The sequence below is a fragment of the Moschus berezovskii genome, chromosome 6, assembly GCF_049115385.1.
Source record: "Moschus berezovskii isolate FMDL1 chromosome 6, NW_MosBer_1.0, whole genome shotgun sequence".
NCBI lineage: Eukaryota > Metazoa > Chordata > Mammalia > Artiodactyla > Moschidae > Moschus > Moschus berezovskii.
Window position 1 is genome coordinate 50,458,887 of NC_142465.1, and position 25,531 is coordinate 50,484,417.

Sequence of the window (25,531 nt, forward strand, 5' to 3'; positions counted from 1 at the left end):
GACAGGGGAGCCTGGTGGGCTGCCGTCTATGGGGTCACACAGAGTCGGACACAACTGAAGTGACTTAGCAGCAGCAGCGGTGGTGGGACTGTTAATCCACATATAATATAAACAGCTAAGTGGATATGTCAGGTGGTGACAAGTGCCAGGAAGAAAAAACAACCAGGGTAGGCCTTTCTGATAAAGTGACAAAGAGCAAATGACTTCATTTGGTTTCCATGGTGTATATTTGGTAAATAGTTCATTATAGGAAGCCTCATTGCTTAAAGTCAGGCAGTTGTGTGGCTATTTTATTGACATTCCATGTGGCCAAAATAGTTGTCTACTTATATAAATCTTAAACTTTTTTCTGGGCTAAAATTTTGAATGTGACATAGAACTTTATGCATTTGATTTTTCATCCATCTCTGGCTTATTTGGTGCTCAATAAATGTTTTCTAAGGAGACTCATGGCCTAACATAAATATTAATTTAATTCACCTCCAAATAGAGTTAAGAAACCTTCTATGTTGATGATTGTCCTTGTAAATAAGCACTTATGTATTTTCAAAAGGATCTTGGCTCTGCCCCAGCTCAATTTTCTATTAAGGCATTTTTTTTTGTAATTAAGTAATTTTTATTGGAGGCAAATTATTTTACAATATTATATTGGTTGGTTTTGCCATACATTGACTTGAATTCGCCCCAGGTTTACAAAAGTTCCCCCTCCTGAACCCCTCTCCCACCTCCCTCCTCCCTTTATCCTCCCTCTGGGTCATCTCCGCATGCCAGCCCCGAGCATCCTATAACATGCATTGACCCTGAACTAGTGATTCATTTCACATATGACAACATACGTGTTTCAATGCCATTCTCCCAAATCATCCCACCCTCACCCTCTCCCACAGAGTCCCAAAGACTGATCTATACATCTGTGTCTCTTTTGCTGTCTCGTATACAGGGTTATCATTTGCATCTTTCTAAATTCCATATATATGCGTTAGTATGCATATTTAACTGGCAAACAGGAAGAGCTGTATTCTGGGTACTTGTCACGGAACAAAACTTTGAACACTAATAAAAGAATAAAGTATTTAAGTACTTATGGGTATACTGACATGTTAAACCTTTTACATCTTTTGCTTCATTATTACAGCCATTGTATGAGAGAGGTCCTTCTGCTAGCCTTTTGCGGATGAGGAAATGGAGGCCTTGAGAGGCTGCCCACTTCCTAAGGTCAGACTGCTGGCTAGTGCTACATGGGACCCAAACCCAGGTCTGTGAGCTCAACCTTGTATGCTTCAGTGCACACTCTCCTTTTTTTCATCTTTTCTGTTTACTCCTAATTATGCAATGTTGATAGATTCAATGTGTTCTAATGAGCTTTCCTAAACTTTTCTTTGAATAAGGCAGGGAATTAATAAAACGTTGATTTCACAGGTTTTTTTTGTCTGTCCTACAAGAGACTTCTCATCCTGTGATTGAAAATATTCCATTAGTGACCTCTTTCCTAGTCTAGTGTCCTTTCCCAACCACTGCTGTATCCCACCCTTCTGCCTGCTTCCTCTTCTGCTTTGCTCTTTCTCAGTGCCCATCCCCATTCTGTTTTCTGGAGTAACTGTTTAAGAACTCTGAAAGCCATTCAAACTTGTCCAGATTTTGGTGTAGCTGTGTCTTTTTTCCATGTGAATTTAAAGCCCTGCTTTGATCTGCCAGTGCCTGAGAAATTTTATGATTTTTATACATTGAGAAATGACTACACCACAGTTACAAGATTATCAAGAAACCAAGATACCACTTGAAAGCATAAAATTATGCAATTCGTGAGTGCCAAAGTTTATTCGGGTTTCATTTCTGATTCTTGCCATCCTACACTCTTCTTTGACTTTGTCATTTAAAACTGTCTTCAGTTAAATTGTATATCTTTGATATGTATATATAGATTAAAATGTTCAGATTAAAATTTAAAGCTGAAGAAAAGGCTGTGGTATTTTATGAGATATATGAATAATATATGAATGAAAATGTGATGATTTTGGAAGGGAAATATGGTGTAAATCTAGTTATTACTGCATTCTTGCATAAGTTGTTTCAAATATAAGGGCAGATTCTGGAAATGTGAGGACCGCCTAAATGCCTCTCACTTCCCCTCCACTCAGAGGGAGGGAGGCCTTGGGTTCTTGGGTCTGATGACTCTCAGGTAGCTGGTTTGGGGCTTCCTCCCTGAGTACAGTTTGAAAGAAGATCTGAATTCCAGGCAAATTTGGTAAGATAAACACAAAACAGAAAACATAACTGGGCATGTTGTGGGAAAATTCTGAAACTGCAAGCATGAAAGGAAAAACTTTTATTCTTCCAGACAGAAAATAAGGCACCTCCCCAAAAGAAAAAGAATTAAAAAGTTATTAGTGAAACGGCACAGAGGCTAAGCATAATGACTTGAAATGCACAGCCTAGTTTTTATTTGTTTCTCCATTTACTGCCTGTGTGACCTTGATTAAATTACTTAACTGTATTTCTGTTTTCTCATATAGAATAGTGATAACAATGGTATTTAATCCCTAAGATTTTATGAGGATTAAAGTAACCGGTGGTTAACTGATATATAGCACTTATATAGAACTGTGCCTGACACAGAGTAGCAGTAATACTAATATTGCTATTATTATTAGACTACCTCAAAGCTGCAAGTCAAAAGACAGAAGAAAATGAACAGCAGCAAGAAAGAACTACATTCAGAGATCCTGTACTGGCCAGTTGTCCTCTCTTCTGGTGCTGTCACTGGACATTTGTAGCTATTCAAGAATTCAGGGAGTATATCCCTATACATCCACCTGAAGAATTTTGAAAAATGCATGTTCCTTTTCTTAAGGGAATATGAAGAAGGGAGGACAATAGAGACCTCCTTCACCTTCCCGTAAGAGAGAGGGACCTCACCTAGGCCTCATGCTTTACAGGGGTCCTTAGATCACAGACAGACTGAAATAAATTGACTGAAAATGACAGTCTGAAATAAATTTACTGGATAGCCCTAGATCTAGATCCCCCTAGATGCTTAGGGCTAGTGCTCACAGTCTGTGTACACAAACCACGACTGTAAATACCCACTGTTGAGATGAGCATTGTCCAGGGACATGCTTCTCCAGAGCTCTCCCAGGGCATGGAGGATGTGGGACACAGTACTTAGGTTTGGAAAAAGTATTGGAATTATCCACTTGTCTGCAGATGGAAATCTAGGTTGCTTCCATGTCCTGGCTATTATAAACAGTGCTGCGATGAACATTGGAGTACATGTGTCTTTTTCAATTCTGGTTTCCTTGGTGTGTATGCCCAGGAGTGAGATTGCTGGATCATATGGCAGTTCTATTTCCAGTTTTTTGAGGAATCTCAAACCTTCCTCTGAGATAACGAATGCAATAGATCTTCCATGTTGAAGTATCATTTTTCCTTAGTACTGAACTCAGCAGTGGCCACAGGACTGGAAAAAGTCAGTCTTCATTCCAATCCCAAAGAAAGGCAATGCCAAAGAATGCTCAAATTACCGCACAATTGCACTCATCTCACATGCTAGTAAGTCATGCTCAAAATTCTCCAAGCCAGGCTTCAGCAATATGTGAACCATGAACTCCCAGATGTTCAAGCAGGTTTTAGAAAAGGCAGAGGCACCAGAGATCAAATTGCCAACATCCGCTGGATCGTGGAGAAAGTAAGAGAGTTCCAGAAAACCATCTATTTCTGCTTCATTGACTATGCCAAAGCCTTTGACTGTGTGGATCTCAATCAACTGTGGAACATTCTGAAAGAGATGGGAATCCCAGACCACCTGACCTGCCTCTTGAGAAACCTGTATGCAGGTCAGGAAGCAACAGTCAGAACTGGACATGGAACAACAGACTGGTTCCAAATAGGAAAAGGAGTATGTCAAGTATTGTCACCTTGCTTATTTAACTTCTATGCAGAGTACATCATGAGGAACGCTGGGCTGGAAGAAGCACAAGCTGGAATCAAGATTGCCAGGAGAAATATCAATAACCTCAGATATGCAGAGGACACCACCCTTATGGCAGAAAGTGAAGAGGAACTCAAAAGCCTCTTGATGAAAGTGAAAGAAGAGAGTGAAAATGTTGGCTTGAAGCTCAACATTCAGAAAACAAAGATCATGGCATCTGGTCCCATCACTTCATGGGAAATAGATGGAAAAACAGTGGAAACAGTGTCAGACTTTATTTTTGGGGGGGTCCAAAATCACTGCAGATGCTGATTGCAGCCATGAAATTAAAAGATGCTTATTCCTTGGAAGGAAAGTTATGACCAGCCTAGATAGCATATTAAAAAGCAGAGATATTACTTTGCCAACCAAGGTCCGTCTAGTCAAGGCTATGGTTTTTCCCATGGTCATGTATGGGTGTGAGAGTTGGACTGTGAAGAAAGCTGATCGCCGAAGAATTGCTGCTTTTGAACTGTGGTGCTGGAGAAGACTCTTGAGAGTCCCTTGTACTGCAAGGAGATCCAACTGGTCCATTCTAAAGGAGCTCAATCCTGGGTGTTCATTGGAAGGACTGATGTTAAAGCTGAAACTGCAATACTTTGGCCACCTCATGCGACGAGTTGACTCATTGGAAAAGACTCTGATGCTGGGAAAGGTTGGGGGCGGGAGGAGACGGGGACGACAGAGAATGAGATGGCTGGATGGCATCACCGACTCTGTGGACATGAGTTTGAGTGAACTCCGGGAATTGGTGATAGACAGGGAGGCCTGGCGTGCTGTGATTCATGGGGTCGCGGAGAGTCGGACACGACTGAGCGACTGAACTGAACTGAGGGTTTACTTTTTTTCTTGCTTCTCTTTCAATTCCTGGCTCTTTAGGTAATAAAAATTTTGCTTACTATTTGTAGTAGTTGAATATTGAGACTGAGAAATATTTTGCATTATTAACAATGCAAATTACTTTTTAACTGCACATATGTAGATTAGACATAACATGAATGAAGTAGGTTGTGTATTTTGAAATCTTCAATACTAGATGGAAGCTGAATACTAAAATAGAGAATAGTTTTACTTTTGAAAAAAAAGAGTAAGATTTCTTATATGTTTAAAATTATATCAAAACTCAGCCTTTTAAAAATAAGCTTAATTCAAGATTTTCTTAATTATAAATTATATTTTAGTTTTAATTTTAAAAGATAGTTTATATTTGAAAGATATTTTTGAAAACACAAAATAAACATTTTAATTTTTGATGAAATTATATTCGGTGTTTATATTTGTGATTACATTTTCTTTTTAGTCTCAGGATTGAACCTGGAAGTGAAGACACAGAGTCCCTGCCAGGGAATTCCTTACTACTGGTTTTTAAAAACTATAGCTTTACCTATACTGTTTGATTTTGTCATTTTATAGGAATATATTTCCAACACTGGGAAATACAGAATATTTTATTTAATAGTTTGTTAACTTGACTTATCATATGTTTATACATGAAGTATGTGGACATTCATTTGTCCTCTTGTCCTTGTCCCACAAATATGGAGGGGAGGCCTGGTAGTAAACAATGAAAATTAACCCACACATAGATAATGATAGACTATCTGGCAGTGTAATGTTAGTACTGAGTAAGAACTCTTACATTTTGAGGAAAGAGCCTCTAATACTAGCCAAGAACTATTAACAATTAAATAACTTAAGCAAACCCAGGAGTTGGTCATTGGGAAAGAAGGGGAAAATTAAGTCATTCTTTTAAAGTCTCATAGGAGTGTTGAGGGAAAACCAGAAATTAATATTCAATGTCTTATTTTCAAAGATGTAGGGAAATTTTCATTTGATTATCATTTGATTATGAGAGGTGGGGATGGAAATATTTATATAATTCGAGATAGAGTTTACATACACACATATACAGATACCCATATAGAAAGATTTTAAAAGCACACCTATGAATAAGATGAACTAGTAATCAAACTATATGCCGCACAGTAATCTAACAAGATAATTATAACAGCAAAAAGTTACACATGCAAGGTATGCATGACAGAAATGCAATCATTACAGCAGAATTCAGTGTATCTGGTTCAGCATGAGCTCTGACACCTCTAAATAAGTGACCACATAGAATATCTTGACAACAAGAAACCCAAATATCTGACAATGCATTTGCTATTATGTTGACAAAGCTTTGATAAAAATTGGACATTCACTTGACCATAAAGAAAATTTTAATGAAAGTTTCAGCATATATATTATAGGCCATAATTTTGATAATATTCAATAAAGTTAGAAATAAATATTTTTAAAGTGACTAAGAAAATCTCTAACAGTTGGGAATAAATATATTCCTGGGTAACTTTCATATCTAAGAAAAAATCAAAAATAAAGGTAAAATCTATCTATTCAGTTCAGTTGAGTCACTTAGTCGTGTCCAACTCTTTGTGACCCCATGAATCACAGCACACCAGGCCTCCCTGTTCATCACCAACTCCTGGAGTTCACTCAAACTCATGTCCATCGAGTCGGTGATACCATCCAGCCATCTCATTCTCTGTCGTCTCTGTCTCCTCCCGCTCCCAATCACTCCCAGCATCAGAGTCTTTTCCAGTGAGTCAACTTGTCTCATGAGGTGGCCAAAGTATTGGAGTTTCAGCTTAAGCATCAGTCCCTCCAATGAACACCCAGGATTGATCTCCTTTAGAATGGACCAGTTGGATCTCCTTGCAGTCCAAGGGACTCTCAAGAGTCTTCTCCAGCACCACAGTTCAAAAGCATCAATTCTTCAGCGATCAGCGTTTTTCACAGTGCAACTCTCACATCCATACACATCTATCTATTAGTAATTAGTAAAAAAAAAAAAAATGAGATTCTTTATTAGCATAACATTCTAAAAGGGAGTTAAAGTTGTCTGAATCTGTAACATCTTTTGACTTCTGGCGGGAATAGACAAATATACTTCACTGTAGAAAATATATCCATGTTAGGCCTGCAGGATTCCTATGTATTAAGACAAATAGGAGATTGCAATTAAACATTGACCAGCTCATATGGAATCAAAGTACCTTAATGAATATTCAGTGGAAAATATACATATTTATACTTCTAGGAACTTCAGATTTTGAAGCTTATGGAATAGTCAAAAAATAAAAGATAAAATCACAAATATGAAAAACAACAGAAAATTTTTCATAGCACAGTAGAATGCCACAAATGAAGAAATATATGATTAAAAAAGAATAGCCCAGGAGAAAAGTTAACCTACAAATTATACACAATGGAGAAATTAGTGAACTAAAAAAAAAATACCAGAAGTAATTATCTAGAATGTAGCACAATGACACAAAGATATGAAATATGTTTAAAAAGAAGGTGAGATCTATAGAATATAGAATGATAATGTCCAACATATCTAATTAGTCTCAGAGGAAGAAGATAAAGAAGAGGAACATTTGAAGTGGTTATAGCTATGAATCTCAGAGAATTATGCGGCATATTTAAGAAATGCACATCCAGATACATCATAATGAAATGGATTATTATCAAAAGTAAAAAGCAGCCAGAGAGAAAAGAGAGAACACCACAAGGGAGCAATGATTAGGCCTACAGCAAACTTTCAAGCAACAATGGGAGCCAGGAGCCAGTTGAATAATTAAAAAGCCAGTCTTCAAAATGCTAGTGAGAAAATGACTGTCAGCCTACAACCGCACACCCATCAGAACTCTCTTTTAAAAATGAAGGTGAAAGAAATATATTTTCAGATAACAATGACTGAGTTTTATCATCAACAGACCTGTATGAGAATATCTGATGAAATATGTACTCTGGGAGGAAGGAAAATATTGCCTGGGACGGAAAGAAAAAGGTTGAACAAAGAACATGAACATAGATAAATCTAAAGTAAACACCGCATGCTAATGTGACAGGTTAAAATGCAAACCCAAGCACTGGACAAGAACGGTATGTAAATTGTGAGTGGAGTGGGAGTGAGAAGCTTTAAAGTGTTTTAAGATTCTTGCATTACTTGAAAAGAGGGATAAAGTAGTGTTTAATTTCAGACCTTAAACATGCATTTGGTGAACCTCTGGAAATATAAGATGAAACAAATGGCAATAGAAAGTACAATTTCCTAAACATAGGAACATAAAAATCAAATCCTAAAAAACCACAATGCATAGAAATCAACACAGAAAAGGACAAACAATTCTACTATCATAAGGAATATAATAAAACTACAGTAACCAGTTAAATGGATGATATATTGGTTTTGAAAATTAAAATATAAATTGTTTTACAAGACACACAACATGTTCTTACACTGTCAGTTTCCTGAGACGCCTATGCAAGGAAGGGATCAGATGCCTAAGAGATTTATTAGGAAAAATGCCTATGGAAGATTTAGGGAAAGGGAGTAGAAATATAAGCAGAGAGCCTTCCAGCAGTGAGGCAGGTCAGATCCCTGTAAAAGGGAAGAGAGGAAAAGAAGAATAGTAGGAGCCTCAGACAGCAGCACAGTTCCAAGAAAGACCAATGGTGCTCTGCTGTGCTAAGTCACTTAAGTGGTGTCCAACTCTTTGTGACCCTATGAACTGTAGCCCACCAGGCTCCTCAGTCCATGGGGATTCTCCAGGCAAGAATAATGGAGTGGGTTGCCATGCTCTCCTCCAGGGGATCTTCCGGACCCAGGGGCTGAACCCCCTGCCTCCTGTGGCTCCTGCATTGCAGGCAGATTCTTTACTGCTGAGCCACCAGGGAAGTCCTAAGACCAAAGGAGTTCATAGCAAAGAAGAATCATTACAGTGACCCCCACATTGGGCTTCAGTGGAGTCTCTACTACCTACACTGTTCTCAGTCCTTGTCTGAGAACATCTCTGATGAAACAGGTCCTTGGTGGGAAAATTGTGGTGGATTTGAAAGTGCAGCAATGGAGGTTGTCAGTCAATGACCTCTGTACAACAGGTTCTGTTAAAAGAGTTGAGCAGTACCCTGTTGTGGTTGCCACACACAGAAATGGCCAGACTTAAAGATGGGGAAGATATACAAAGCTAATACTAACAAAAATAAGATGAGTTGCCTATATTAAAAATAGGAAGGAGGGAATAAGATGGCGGAAGAATAGGAAGGGAAGACCACTTTCTCCCCCACAAATTCATCAAAAGAACATTTGAACGCTGAGTAAATTCCACAAAACAACTTCTGAATGCCGGCAGAGGACATCAGGCACCCAGAGAAGCAGCCCGTTGTCTTCAAAAGGAGGTAGGAAAAAACATCAAAGATAAAAAGAGAGACAAAAGAGGTAGGGACAGAGCTCCTTCCCAGCAAGGGAGAATTAAAAAAGAGAGAAGTTTCCAAACACCAGGAAATACTCTCACTGGTGAGTCTGTGGCGAGCCTTGGAACCTCAGAGAGCAACATAACTAGGAGGGAAATGAAATAAATAATTAAAACCCACAGATTATGCACCCAGCAGTAACTCCCAGTGGAGAAGCAGCACAGACACCCGCATCTGCCATTAGCAAGAGGGGGCTGGGCAGGGAGGCGTGGGCTCCATTGCTTAGAGAGAGGACCGGGCATGAATGCCATGAGGGCAATCTGAGAGAGCTAACTGGAGATAGCAAAGCAGACTGTGGGATAGCTACCCTGCGAAAAGGCGAAAAGCCCTAACCTAAGGTTCTGCCAGACCTGCTCACAGAACAAAGGACTGAGCAGATAGCCAGCTGCAGGCAGCCCATTCCTTGCCGAGACAGGCAGGGGAGGGCAGCCAGAGCCGGAAGGGGCAATTGCAGCCCCAAAGAGGCATCCGATACCAAACTGCAAACAGGCTTCGTTGCTAAACAAGAATTCTTGGGTTTCTGGCCAGTCGACATCCACCTGAGAAGGTGCGCCGGCTGTACACCCAGAAAACCGAGTGGGAGGGACCAGGGAGGCGATAAGTCACAGCACCTGCACTCGCCAAACACCTGGTCACCTGAGCTGCTCAGACCGGGGAAGGGCACAAAACGCAGGCCCAACCAAGTCTGAGCCTTTGTGGAGTACCCGAGTACCTGAACCTGAGCAGCTTAGACCTGGGATGTGCATGAAACACAGTGCTGGCCTCAGACAGTTCCCAGCCAAGCAAACTAGAGCCTGTGCAGTGTAGACTGGGACAGCACACATGCTGTGAGCTGGGGCAAACCCAGTGTGGCCGAGACACTGCGAGCACGCCCCACAGACGCCAGAGATATTTGTCTGCAGTGTTCCTCCCTTCCCATAGCACGACTGAACAAGTGAGCCTTAAGAAGTGTCCACCACTGCCCCCTAGTGTCAGGGCGGGAATTAAACACTGAAGAGACCAGCAAACAGAAGCTAAAACAGAGGGAACCACCTTGGAAGTGACAGATGGAGAAGTCTTGAGGCTACTGCAAGAACAAGACTGAAAACCAGAGGCAGGAGGCTTAAGTCCAAATCCTGAGAACACCAGAGACCTCCTGACTCCAGGGAACATTGATCGATAGGAGCTCATCAAACGCCTCCATACCCACACTGAAACCAAGCACCATCCAAGGGTCAACAAGTTTCAGAGCAAGAGATACCACACAAATTCTTCAACAACACAGGAAAATAGCCTGAGCTTTGATATACAGGCTGCCCAAAGTCACTCCAAAACCATTGACATCTCATAACACATTACTGGACACTTCATTGCACTCCAGAGAGAAGAAATCCAGCTCCACCCACCGGAACACCGAAACAAGCTTCCCTAACCAGGGAACCTTGACAAGCCACACGTCCAACCTCAATCACAGTGAGGAAACTCCACAATAAAGAGAACTCCACAAACTGCCAGAAGACGGAAAGGTCACCCCAAACACAGCAATATAAGCAAGATGAAGAGGCAGAGAAATACCCAGCAAGTAAAGGAACAGGATAAATGCCCACCAACCCAAACAAAAGAGGAAGAGATAGGGAACCTACCTGCTAAAGAATTCTGAATAATGATAGTGAAAATGATCCAAAATCTTGAAAACAAATTGGAGTTACACATAAATAACATGGAGACAAGGATTGAGAAGATGCACGAAAGGTTTAGCAAGGATCTAGAAGAAATAAAAAAGAGTCAATATACAATGAATAATGCAATAGATGAGATAAAAAACACTCTGGAGGGAAACAACAGTAGAATAACGGAGGCAGAAGATATAATAAGTGAGTTAGAAGATAGAATGGTAGAAATAAATGAAACAGAGAGGAAAAAAGAAAAACGAATTAAAAGAAATGAGAACAATCTTAGAGACCTCTGGGACAATGTCAAAGGCCCCAACATCCGAATCATAGGAATCATCCAAATCAAAAGAAGACAAGAAGAAAGACCATGAGAAAATACTTAAGGAGATAATAGTTGAAAATTTCCCTAAAATGGGGAAGGAAATAATCACCCAAGTCCAAGAAACCCAGAGAGTCCCAAACAGGATAAACCCAAGGTGAAATACTCCAAGACACATATTAATCAAATTAACAAAGATCAAACACAAAGAACAAATATTAAAAGCAGCAAGGGAAAAGCAACAAATAACACACAAGGGGATCCCCATAAGGATAACAGCTGATCTTTCAATAGAAACTCTTCAGGCCAGGAGGGAATGGTGGGGCATACTTTAAGTGTTGAAAGAAAATAACCTACAGCCCAGATTACTCTATCCAGCAAGGATCTCATTCAAATATGAAGGAGAAATCAAAAGCTTTACAGACACGTAAAAGCTGAGAGAATTCAGCATCACCAAACCAGCTCTCCAACAAATGCTAAAGGACCTTCTCTAGACAGGAAACACAGCAAGAGTGTACAAACTCAAACTCAAAATAATAAAGTAAACGGCAATGGGATCATACTTATCAATAATTACCTTAAATGTGAATGGGTTGAATGCCCCAACCAAAAGATAAAGGATGGCTGAATGGATACAAAACCAAGACCCCCATATATGTTGTCTACAAGAGACCCACCTCAAATCAAGGGACACATACAGATTGAAAGTGAAGGGCTGGAAAAAGATATTCCATGCAAACAGCGACCAAAAGAAAGCAGGAGTAGCGATACTCATATCAGATAAAATAGACTTTAAAACAAAGGCTGTGAAAAGAAACAAAGAAGGACACTATATAATGATCAAAGGCCCAATCCAAAAAGAAGATATAACAATTATAAATATATATGCACCCAACATAGGAGCACTGCAATATGTGAGACAAATACTAACAAGTATGAAAGGGGAAATTAACAATAACACAATAATAGTGGGAGACTTTAATACCCCACTCACACCTATGGATAGATCAACTAAACAGAAAATTAACAAGGAAACACAAATGTTAAATGATACAATAGACCAGTTAGACCTAATTGATATCTATAGGACATTTCACCCTAAAACAATGAATTTCACCTTCTTCTCAAGTGCACATGGAACCTTCTCCAGGCTAGATCACATCCTGGGCCATAAATCTAGCCTTGTAAATTAAAAAAAAAATGAAATCATTCCAAGCATCTTTTCTGACCACAACGCAGTAAGACTAGATTTCAATTACAGGAGAAAAACTATTAAAATTTCCAACATATGGAGGCTGAACAACATGCTGCTGAAAAACCAACAAATCATAGAAGAAATCAAAAAAGAAATCAAAATATGCATAGGAATGAAGGAAAATGAAAACACAACAACCCAAAACCTCTGGGACACTGTAAAAGCAGTTCTAAGGGGAAGGTTCATATCATTGCAGGCGTACCTCAAAAACAAGAAAAAAGTCAACTAAATAACCTAACCCTACATCTAAAGAAACTAGAAAAGGAAGAAATGAAGAACACCAGGGTCAGTAGAAGGAAAGAAATCATAAAAATTAGGGCAGAAATAAATGCAAAAGAAAAAAAAGAGACCATAGCAAAAATCAACAAAGCCAAAGCTTGTTCTTTGAGAGGGTAAATAAAATTGACAAACCACTAGCCAGACTCATCAAGAAACAAAGGGAGAAGAACCAAATCAATAAAATTAGAAATGAAAATGGAGATATCACAACAGACAACACAGAAATACAAACGATCATAAGAGACTACTATCAGAAATTATTTGCCAATAAAATGGACAACTTGGAAGAGATGGAAAAATTCTTAGAAAAGTACAACTTTCCAAAACCGAACCAGGAAAAAATAGAAAATCTTAATAGACCCATCACAAGCACAGAAATAGAAGCTGTAATCAGAAATCTTCCAGCAAGCAAAAGCCCAGGTCCAGATGGCTTCACAGCTGAATTCTACCAAAAATTTAGAGAAGACCTACTCAAACTCCTCCAGAAAATTGCAGAGGAAGATAAACTGCCAAACTCATTCAACGAGGCTGCTATCACCCTAATACCAAAACCTGACAAAGATGCCACAAAAAAAGAGAACAACAGGCCAATATCACTGATGAACATAGATGCAAAAATCCTTAACAAAATTCTAGCAATCAGAATCCAATAACACATTAAAAAGATCATACATCATGAATAAGTGGGTTTTATCCCAGGGATGCAAGGATTCTTCAATATCCGCAAATCAATCAATGCAATACACCACATTAACAAAATGGAAAATAAAAACCATATGATTATCTTAATAGATGCAGAGAAAGCCTTTGAAAAAATTCAACATCCCTTTATGATAAAAACCCTCCAGAAGGCGGGAATAGAAGGAACATTCCTCAACATAATAAAGGCTATATATGACAAACCCACAGCAAACATTATCCTCAATGGTGAAAAATTGAAAGCGTTTCCCATAAAGTCAGGAACAAGACAAGGGTGCCCACTCTCACCACTACTATTCAACATAGTTTTGAAAGTTTTGGCCACAGCAATCAGAGCAGAAAAAGACATAAAAGGAATCCAAATTGGAAAAGAAGAAGTAAAACTCTCACTGTTTGCTGATGACATGATCCTTTACACAGAAAACCCTAAAGATTCTACCAAAAAATTACTAGAGCTAATCAATGAATATAGTGAAGTTGCAGGATATAAAATCAACACACAGAAATCCCTTGCATTCCTATACACTAATAATGAGAAAATAGAAAGAGAAATTAAGGAAACAATTCCATTCACTGTTGCAACAAAAAGAATAAAATACTTAGGAATATATCAACCTAAAGAAACAAAAGACCTATATGTAGAAAACTATAAAACGCTGGTGAAAGAAATCAGAGAGGACACTAACAGATGGAGAAATATACCATGTTAATGGATTGGAAGAATAAATATTGTGAAAATGAATATATTACCCAAAGTAATTTATAAGTTCAATGCAGTCCGTATCAAGCTACCAACAGTATTTTTCACAGAACTAGAACAAATAATTCCACAATTTGTATGGAAATACAAAAAACCTCAAACAGCCAAAGCAATCTTGAGAAAGAAGAATGGAACTGGGGGAATCAACCTGCCGGACTTCAGGCTCTACTACAAAGCCACAGTCATCAAGACAGTATGGTACTGGCATAAAGACAGAAATATAGATCAATGGAACAAAATAGAAAACCCAGTGATAAATCCATAAATCCTATGGACACCTTATCTCTGACAAGGGAGGCAAGAATATTCAATGGAGAAAAGACAATCTCTTTAACAAGTGGTGCTGGGAAAACTGGTCAGCCACTTGTAAAAGAATGAAACTAGAACACTTCCTAACACCATACACCAAAATAAACTCAAAATGGATTAGAGAGCTAAATGTAAGACCAGAAACTATAAAACTCCTAGAGGAGAACATAGGCAATACACTCTCTGACATAAATCACAGCAGGATCCTCCATGACTCACCTCCCAGAATATTAGAAATAAAAGCAAAAATAAACAAATGGGACCTAATTAAAATTAAAAGCTTCTGCACAGCAAAGGAAACTATAAGCAAGGTGAAAAGACAGACTTCAGAATGGGAGAAAATAATAACAAATGAAGCAACTGACAAAAAATTAACCTCAAAAATATACAAGCAACACCTGCAGCACAATTCCAGAAGAATAAATGACCCAATCAAAAAATGGGCCAAAGAACTAAACAGACATTTCTCCAAAGAAGACATACAGATGGCTAACACACACATGAAAAGATGCTCAACATCCCTCATAATCAGAGAAATGCAAATCAAAACCCCAATGAGGTACCATTTCACGCCAATCAGAATGGCTGCTATCCAAAAATCTACAAGCTATAAATGCTGGAGAGGGTGTGGAGAAACGGGAAACTTCTTACACTGTTGGTGGGAATGCAAACTAGTACAGCCGCTATGGAGAACAGTGTGGAGATTCCTTTAAAAAATGGAAATAGAGCTGCCATATGACCCAACAGTTGCACTCCTGGGCATACACACTGAGGAAACCAGAATTGAAAGAGACATATACTCCAATGTTCATTGCAGCACTGTTTATAATAGCCAGGACATGGAAGCAACCTAGATGTCCATCTGCAGACGAATGGATAAGAAAGCAGTGGTACATTTATACAATGGAGTATTACTCAGCAATTAAAAAGAATACATTTGAATCAGTTCTAATGAGGTGGATGAAACTGGAGCCTATTATACAGAGCGAAGTAAGCCAGAAAGAAAAACACCAATACAGTATCAGTTCAGTTCAGTTCAGTTCAGTCGCTCAGTCGTGTCCGACAGTATACTAACGCTTATATATGGAATTTAGAAAGATGATGATGATAACCCTGTATGTGAGACAGCAAAAGAGACACAGATGTATAGAACAGTCTTTTGGACTCTGTGGGAGAGGGTGAGGGTGGGATGATTTGGGAGAATGGCATTGAAACATGTATATTATCATATGTGAAACGAATCGCCAGTCCAGATTCAATGCATGGTACCAGATGCTCGGGGCTGGTGTACTGGGATGAACCAGAGGGATGGGATGGGGAGGGAGGTGGGAGGGGGGTTCAAGATGGGGAACACATGTACACCCGGGGCAGATTCATGTCAGTGTATGGCAGAACCAATACAATAATGTAAAGTAATTAGCCTCCAAATAAATAAATTTTAAAAATCTTATAACAAAAACCAAAAAGAAATTAAAAAAAATAAAAATAGAAAAAATAGACTTTAATACAAAAGGCTCTCTTTATGAAAGTTAATCTCATTAGTTTCTGGTTTACTCTTCTTATATTTCTCTTTGTATATTCATGAATATTTTTATTTCCCTTACACAAAAGTTAACATATTATATTCTGTTATTGTTGTTCAGTCAGCTCATGTCCAGCTCTTTTTGTGACCCCATAACTGCAGCATGCCAGACTTTTCTGTCCATCAGTATCTCCCATGGGTTTGCTCAAACTTGTGTCCACTGAGTTGGTGATGCCATCCAAGCACGTCACCTCTGTCACCCCCTTTTCCTCATGACCTCAGTCTTTCCCAGCATCACAGTCTTTTCCAATAAGTTTGGCTCATCACATCAGGTGACCAAAGTATTGGAGCTTCAGTTTCAGCATCAGTCCTTCCAATGAGTATTCAGGGTTGACTTTCTTTAGGATTGACTGGTTTGATCTCCTTGGTGTCCAAGGGACCCTGAAGAGTTTTCTCCAGCACCACAATTCAAAAGCATCAATTCTTCAGTGCTCAGCCTTCTTTATTGTCCAACTCTCATATCTGTATATGACTGCTAGAAAAACCATAGTTTTGACTTTATGAACCTTTGTGGGCAAAGTGATGTCCCTGCTTTTAATATGCTGTCTAGGTTTGTCTCAGGTTTTCTTCCAAGGAGCAAGAGTCCTTTAATTCATGGCTGCAATCACTGCTGCACTGATTTTGGAGAACCCCCTCCAATAAAATCTTTCACTGTTTCCACTTTCTCAGCATCTATTGGCCATGAAGTGATGGGACTAGATGCCATGATCGTTTTTTGAATGTTGAGTTTTAAGCCAGCTTTTTCACTCTCCTCCTTCACCCTCAAAAAGAGACTTTTAATTCTTCCTTTTCTGCCTTTAGAGTGGTATCTGCATATCTGAGGCTGTTGATATTTATCCCATCAGTCTTGATTCCAGCTTGTGATTCATCTAGCCTGGAATTTTGCATGATCTATTCTGTGTATAAGTTAAATAAGCAAGGTGACAATATACAGCCTCGATGTAATCCTTTCCCAATTTGGAACCAGTCTGTTGTTTCATGTCCAGTTCTAACTTGCTTCTTGACCTGCATACAGATTTCTCAGGAGGCAGGTCAGGTGGTCTGGTATTCCTATCTCTTTTAGAATTTTCCACAGTTTGTTATGATCCACACAGTCAAAGACTTCGGTATGGTCAATAAAGCAGAAGTAGATGTTTATTCTGGAATTCTATTGCTTTTTTAATGATCAAACAGATGTTGGCAATTTGATCTCTGGTTCCTCTGCCTTTTCTAAATCCAGTTTGTACATCTGAAAGTTTTCAGTTCACGTACTGTTGAAGCCTAGCTTGAAGGATTTTAAGCATTACCTTGCTAGCATGTGAGATGAGTGCAATTGTGCAGTAGTTTGAACATTCTTTGGCATTGCCCTTCTTTGGGATTGGAATGAAAACTGACCCTTTGTAGTCCTGTGACCACTGCTGAGTTTTCCAAATACTGGAAATGCTGGCGTGTTGAGTACAGCATTTTAATGGCATCATCTTTTAGAATTTGAAATAGCTGGAATTCCATCATCTCTACTGGCTTTGTTCATACTGATGCTTCCTAAGGGCCACTTCACTTCACACTCAAGGATGTCTGGCTCTAGGTGAATGACCACACTATCATGGTTATCTGGGTCATTAAGACCTTTTTTTGTATAATTCTTCTTTGTATTCTTGCTGACTCTTCTTAATCTCTTCTGCTTCTGTTAGGTCCTTGCTGTTTCTGTCCTTTATTGTGCCCATCTGTGCATGATGTATTCCCTTGGTATCTCTAATTTTCTTGAAGAGATCTCTACTCTCCCAATTCTATTATTAGGTTAACATATTATAGTTTATTATCTTATTAAGAACTATTATTCTTTTGCACTTTGTATTTTCACTTCATAGTACACCATAGAAATTATTCCATATCACTCTGTAGAGATATTTCTCATTATTTTATATATATTCATGGTCTCAACTGTAAGATATAACATAGTTTATACAACATGAATGTGCAAAAAGAAATGTGGGAAGGAGAAATAAAAATAGTGAAATTGCTTACCTATATGAGTGGATGGGAGAAGAATGAGGAGATGGGAGAGAATTGGAACATAATAAAAAATAGTATCTAATTGCATTAACAAGGATATGAAAACTCTTCAAAATGTTATAAAAACAGAAACACATAAACTTGACTCTTTTCCAAAAAGTAACAAAGTTAACACTGAATAGATAAAATGAATAATCAAGTGACTTTTGAATATATACATTGGCTTTTTGTCTTTTATCAGACTAAAGATAAAAAGAATTAGAAACAGGTATGAATTCCAATTAGAGGGTGTTTTTTTTTGTTTGTTTGTTTTTTTCAGTAGTAGTATGGGTTAGCAACTTGAAAGTTTCTGTGTAAAATCAAGATTGAACAAATGAGCAAATATACTGAGAAAATTGGAGCCAGTTTTTTCACTTTTATTAAGAGCTACAATATGGATAGCAGGATGACGGAAACATCTGGAGCTGGACTGCAATTGGAGATATTAGCATAAACTCGTGGACAGTAAGATATAAATAAATATATCTCTCACTCCTTCAGTACCTCAGGTTGCCTGCAGAAAAAGCCTAGAAATAAAGACATCTCAATAGAAATAAGTGCAACTATTCTGGTTACTAAATGCCATTTCTCACAAAGATGAAGTTGAACTCCTTGGAATAATATCTAACTCTAGGACTGTGACAACAGAAGTCCAAAACAAAACAGAAAAAACAGAACATCATTAAAAAAATTAATGGGAGTGTATCAAAAGGATCCAGGAGCCAGCTGGGTAAGGAGTAGGTGGCATTTCTAGATTAGAGCCTTCTTACTTTGTCTCTGGGAGAAACTCTTATGCTCTGTGGAACCTGGCTTCGTTTTCTGAAAAACTATTTTTTTCCCCTTAATACTCTCCAAGGCCCATCTGAAGTGGAATTTAGGAATTATTCAAAAGATCTGTAGAGTTTTCACTGCTAATTATTTCACCCATGGAAGTTTAGGGTTCCAAGGGTTTTAAGACTTGAATTCAGTTTAGTCACTTGGTCGTGTCTGATTCTGATATGCCAGGCTTCCCTGTCCATCACCAATTCCTGGAGCTTGCTCAAACTCATGTCAATCTTGTTGGTGATACCATCCAACGATCTCATCCTCTGCCATCGCCTTCTTTTCCTGCCTTCAATCTTTCCCAGCTTCAGGGTCTTTCCCAATGAGTCAGTTCTTTGCATCAGGTGGCCAAAGAATTGGACCTTAGCATCAGTTCTTCCAATGAATGTTCAGGACTGATTTCCTTTAGGATTGACTGTTTGATCTCCTTGCAGTCCAAAGGACTCAAGAGTCTTCTCCAACACCACAGCTCAAAAGTATCAATTCTTTGGCACTCAGCTTTCTTTATAGTCCAACTCTCACATCCATACATGACTACTGGAAAAACCATAGTTTTGACTAGATGGACCTTTGTTGGCAAAGTAATGTCTCTGTTTTTTAATATGCTGTTTAGGTTTGTCATAGCTTTTCTTCCAAGGAGCAAGTGTCTTTTAATTTCATGGCAGCAAATCTCCATCTGCAGTGATTTTGAAGGCCAAGAAAATAAAGTCTGTCACTGTTTCTATTGTTTCCCCATCTATTTGCCATGAAGTGATGGGACAGGATTCCATGATCTTAGTTTTTTGAATGTTGAGTTTTAAGCCAGCTTTTTAACTCTTTTCTTTCACTGTCATCAAGAGGCTCTTTAGTTCCTCTTTGCTTTCTCCCATAAGGGTGGTGTCATCTGCCTATCTGAGGTATTTTTCCTAGCAATCTGATATTTTTCATGACAATTTTTATTCCAGATTGTGCTTCATCCAGCCCGGCATTTTGCATGATGTAGTCTGCAAATAAGTTAAATAAGCAGGGTGACAGTATACAACCTTGATACACTCCTTTCCCAATTTGGAACCAATTCATTGTTCCATGTCCAGTTCTAACTGTTGCTCCTTGACCTGCATACAGATTTCTCAGGAGGCAGGTAGGGTGGTCTGGTGTTCCCATCCCTTTAAGAATTTTCCACAGTTTGTTGTGATCCACGCAGTCAAAGGCTTTAGCATTAGCATAGTCAATGAAATAGAAGTAGATGTTTTTCTGGAATTCTCTTGCTTTTTCAATGATCCATCAGATGTTGGCAATTTTATCTCTGGTTCCTCTGTCTTTTCTGTATCCAGCTTGAACATTTGGAGGTTCTTGGTTCATGTACTGTTGAGTCTGGCTTGGAGAATTTTGAGCATTAGTTTGCTAGCATATGAGATGAGTACAATTGTGCAGTAATCTGAGCATTCTTTGGCATTGCCTTTATTTTGGGATTGGAATGAAAATGGAACTTTTGCAGTCCTTTGACCACTGTTGAGCTTTCTAAATTTGCTGGCGTATTGAGTGCAGCACTTTCACAGTATCATCTTTTAGGATTTGAAATAGCTCAACTGGAATTCCATCACCTTCATTAACTTTGTTTGTAGTGATGCTTCCCAAGGTCCACCTGGCCTCACCCTTCAGGATGTCCAGCTCAAGGTGACGGATCACATCATCGTGGCTATCTGGGTCATTAAGGTCTTTTTTTGTATAGGTCTATGTATTCTTGTCACCTCTTCTTGATATTCTCTGCTTCTGTTAGGTCCATACTGTTTCTGTCCTTTATTGTGCCCATCTTTGCATGAAATATTTCCTTGGTGTCTCTAATTTTCTTGAAGAGATCTCTTGTCTTTCCCATTCTATTGTTTACCTCTATCTCTTTGCATTGATCACTGAGGGAGGCTTTCTTATCTCTCACTGCTTTTCTTTGGAAATCTGCATTCAAATGGGTATATCTTTCCTTTTCTCCTTTGCCATTTGCTTCTCTTCATAGCTGTTTGTAGGCCTCTTCAGACAGCCATTTTGCCTTTTTTCATTTCTTTTTCTTGGGGATGGTTTTGATCACTGCCTCTTGTACAGTGTTTCAGACCTCCGTCCATAGTTCTTCAGGCACTCTGTCTATCAGATCTAATCCTTTGAATCTATTTTTCACTTCCACTGTATAATCATAAGGGATTTGACTGAGGTCGTACCTGAATTATCTAGTGGTTTTCTCTACTTCTTCAATTTAAGTCTGAATTTGGCAATAAGGAATTCATGATCTGAACCACAGCTCCTGGTCTTGTTTTTGCTGACTATATAGAGCTTTTCTATCTTCAACTGCAAAGAATATAATCAATCTGCTAAGTATTGACAGTCTGGTGATGTTCATGTGTAGAGTCATCTCTTGTGTTATTGGAAGAGGCTATTTGCTATGACCAGTGAGTTCTCTTGGCAAAATTCTCATTAGCCTTTGCCCTGTTTCATTTTGTCCTCCAAGGCCAAACTTTCCTGTTACTCCAGGTATCTCTTGACTTCCTACATTTGCATTCCAGTCCCCTATAATGAAAAGGACATCTTTCTTGGGTGTTAGTTCTAGAAGGTCTTGTAGGTTATCACAGAACCATTCAACTTCAGCTTCTTTGACTTTAATGGTAGGGCATAGACTTGGATTACTGTGATATTGAATGGTTTGCCTTGGAAACAAAGAGATCATTCTGTAGTTTTTGAGATGGCACCCAGGTACTGCATTTTGGACTCTTCCGTTGACTGTGGAGGCTACTCCATTTCTTCTAAGGGATTCTTGCCCACAGTAGTAGATATAATGGTCATCTGAATTAAATTCGCCCATACCAGTCCATTTTAGTTCACTGATTACTAAATGTCAGTGTCATCTTATCATCTCCTGTTTGACCGCTTTCAATTTACCTTGATTCATGGACCTAACATTCCAGCTTCCTATGCAATATTGCTCTTTATAGCATCGGACTTTACTTCCATCACCAGTCACATCCACAGCTGGGTGTTTTTTTCTCTTTGGCTCTGCCTTTTCATTCTTTCTGGAGTTACTTCTCCACTCTTCTCCAGTAGCATGCTGGGCACCTACCAACCTGGGTCATTCATCTTTCAGTGTCATATCTTTTTGCCTTTTCATACTGTTCATGGGGTTCTCAAGGCAAGAATACCAAAGTGATTTGCCATTCCCTTCTCCATTATACCACGTTTTGTTAGAACACTCCTCCATGACCTGTCCGTTTTCGGTGGCCCTACATGGCATGGCTCATAGTTGCATTGAGTTAGACAAGGCTGTGATTCATGTGATTAGTTTGGTTAGTTTTCTGTGATTGTGATTTTCATTCTGTCTGCCCTCTGATGGATAAGGATAAGAAGCTTATGGAAGCTTCCTGAAGACTTGAATAATGGTGGACTACTATAGGGAGGTTTTTGTTTTTTGTTTTTTTTTGCAGCAACGAGCCCTCAGAAACATAGTAGAATTATCTGTTTGTTTCCATTCAGTTAAATGTATCAGGAATCACATCCCAAATTAATTTCTAAAGGTCATATGACTTAAATATGTGACTGTTTCCTCTCCCCAAGCCCCTGTTTTCCACCTTAATAGTATCTGCTTTGGACACATCCAAAAGAATTGGCTTGGGTGGGACTTCAATAGCTTTATGCTGATTTTTGCCATGGGACTGAATCAATTTACCTTAGGATTCTTGACAGTCTTCTGTTTCTCAAAAGTTTTATTTTTCAGTTTTCTACTTCTTAGATGCTAGAGGAGTTAGCTTTTTCATCCTTGTGATTTCCAACTGTGATTTCAAATCAGCCTATTTTTGTGTAATGTTTTTTGTTTGTTTCGCTGTATTTTGCTAAAAGCAAGAAGAAAAGGTTCCTCACATTAATAGTCTTTCCAACCACTTTTCCTAAAGACACAGGCTCAGTAAGCATTTAGTCTGTCTGAGTTATAACAAGTGGCAATGTTACCAAATATTTTGCCCCTGTTATAGTATTGATTTCCATTTTTTCCAATCTGCAATATCTTTCCTCACTGCCTGCACTTGACCTCCAGACAAGTGTAATTTGGTTTTTGTTGCAGTGTACTCTGTGTTATGCTTTTGAACTATGGTGTTGGAGAAGACTCTTGAGAGTCCCTTGTACCGCAAGGAGATCCAACCAGACCATTCTAAGGGAGATCGATCCTGGGTGTTCATTGGAGGGACTGATGCTAAAGCTGAAACTGCAATACTTTGGCCACCCCATGCGACGAGTTGACTCACTGGAAAAGACTCTGATGCTGGGAAAGGTTGGGGGCGGGAGAAGAAGGGGACGACCGAGAATGAGATGGCTGGATGGCATCACCGACTCTGTGGACATGAGTTTGAGTGAGCTCCGGGAGTTGGTGATGGACAGGGAGGCCTGGCGTTTTGTGATTCATGGGGTCGCAGAGAGTCGGACACGACTGAGCAACTGAACTGAACTGAACTGAACTCTGTGTTAAGGGGCAACTTTCTGTATTAACTAGGTAGGATAGCAGCACCTACTGCACCACGTAAACCCTAAGCTGAGAGTTATACCTCCCAAACCTAATGGTCTAATGAGTGCCCTGATTGGTGGACAGTTTTCCTTTACACAGTAATTCACTCATTAGATTCCTTCCATCTATGCCTCTAGAGCCTTGATGTCCTTTGCTCCAGTTGATGGATGGAAAATGAGATCATGCAACCTAGAAGTTAACACATGTCACTTCAGCTCACATTCCTTTGGTAAGTAGTAGTCATAGAATCTCTGGGTGAGTAACCGCTCCACACTCTGGAAGAGGAAGCACAAATTGTTTGTGGAAATTGGCTTTCTCTACCGCTGTTTGCAGTCAGTACTACACAACCCTTTGGTTAAACGTAGACAATTAGTTGCACAAAGCTGGACTTGCTTGTCTGCTTTCTCTCCCAACATTGGTCAAATTAACCTTTGTTTTCCATATAGTAAAGTCAAATCCCTAATGTAAAAATACACATTTTACTGAGTGTAAGGCTTTGCCTCTGTTAAACTTCATCATGGTAAAAGCATCTTTATTAAGATGGTCATACTTTAAAGAACTTATTTTGAGTAAAACTTTGTGACAGAAGGTAGAAATAATGCAACTGTTGTTTCAAGGTGGTTTGTAGGATTCACTCTCTACTCAAAATAATTTGTTCTCTCTGCTCTCAAGACTTCCATCACTCTTAACGTTTCTCAGAGAGGCAGTGAAATAGTATGAAATAGTACGCAGGCATGTTATGGATTGAACCGGGTTCACCAAAAACGTATGTTGAAGTTCTAACCCCCATTACCTAAGAATGTGACCTTATTAGGAAATAGGGTCATTTCAGGCCAGGGAAAGGTAAAAATTTGAAATCAGATAAGAGTTTGAAATTTTAATATTACTCTGGAGAGAGAGTGCATGTGTGTGTGTGTGTGTGTGTGTGTGTGTGTGTGCGTGCATGCGTGTGTTGAAAATGAAACTCACAATTTATTATCTGAGAATGACCAAGATTTCATCCAGGGGTGGGGAAGAACAGGTTGAAAGAATATTTTAAACAACAAATTTGCAATCTGCTTGTATCCCACTAAGTTAAGTTCTTCCAATAAACTGTTTATAAGTTAAGCATCTTTCTTTCACTCACTACAAGTAACTACCAGTGTGAGCTAATCAAACAATATAAAAAGTTTTTTCTATTAATAAAAACTAATAAAATTAAACTTGGCAATTAGTTTTCCAATTGTCTATGATTGAAAGATGTAGTTATATGAATAAATAAATATTAATCCAACTCTGATATTAGCCTGCCCCCTTAATTTACTTACATAAAGAGAAGGAAACTCCCTCCTCCCTATTACTTAGATGCTCTGATTCTTTCTGACTCCTTTGGGCTGAAAAATTTGGTTGAAACATTCTCTGCTGTCAGTTTCCCTTTAGTTTCTGGGCACAGTCACCTATTTAACACATAGTCCATGCTCTTTTATTCCTTCTCCAACGCTTCATCTCATGAAGAAGGCAGGGACAGCAAGGCCATGCCCAGATGTAACTCTAGAATATCCTAGAATGTAACTCAATATCCTAGAATGGGCACTAGGACAGTAGTGACAGCAAGAGAACAACTTGGAAGAGGTTCTGAGTGCTTATGCAAACAAACAAACCACAAACACAGTTTTAAAAGGAGAAAGAATAGCTCTAGTTCATGAATGTAGAATAATAGAATGGAAAAGGCCAAAATGGAAGCCAGTAGTTTATGAGTCTTAGTATTGCCCTAAATATTTTTGTACCACAAGAAAACCTTCAAATTAAGATGTCATTTTATCCACAAGGTATGAAATTAAAAATCTAAATCTCTTTTGATTAATAATAATATATTTACTGAATATCCACTATCACTGCAGATGGTGACTGCAGCCATGAAATTAAAAGATGCTTACTCCTTGGAAGAAAAGCTATGACCAACCTAGAGAGCATATTGAAAAAGAGATATTACTTTGCCGACAAAGGTCCGTCCAGTCAAAGCTGTGGTTTTTCCAGTA

At 38.8% G+C, this 25,531-nt stretch overlaps 1 long non-coding RNA gene across 1 annotated transcript; it reads left to right on the forward strand.

Moving 5' to 3' along the window:
- The first annotated feature begins 1,194 nt into the window (after positions 1 to 1,194).
- On the forward strand, positions 1,195 to 25,492 carry LOC148777611 (uncharacterized). Its single transcript, XR_016037514.1, has 3 exons — positions 1,195 to 1,255; positions 23,651 to 23,742; positions 25,394 to 25,492. It is a non-coding gene; the product is annotated as an uncharacterized LOC148777611 (long non-coding RNA).
- Positions 25,493 to 25,531: the final 39 nt, after the last annotated feature.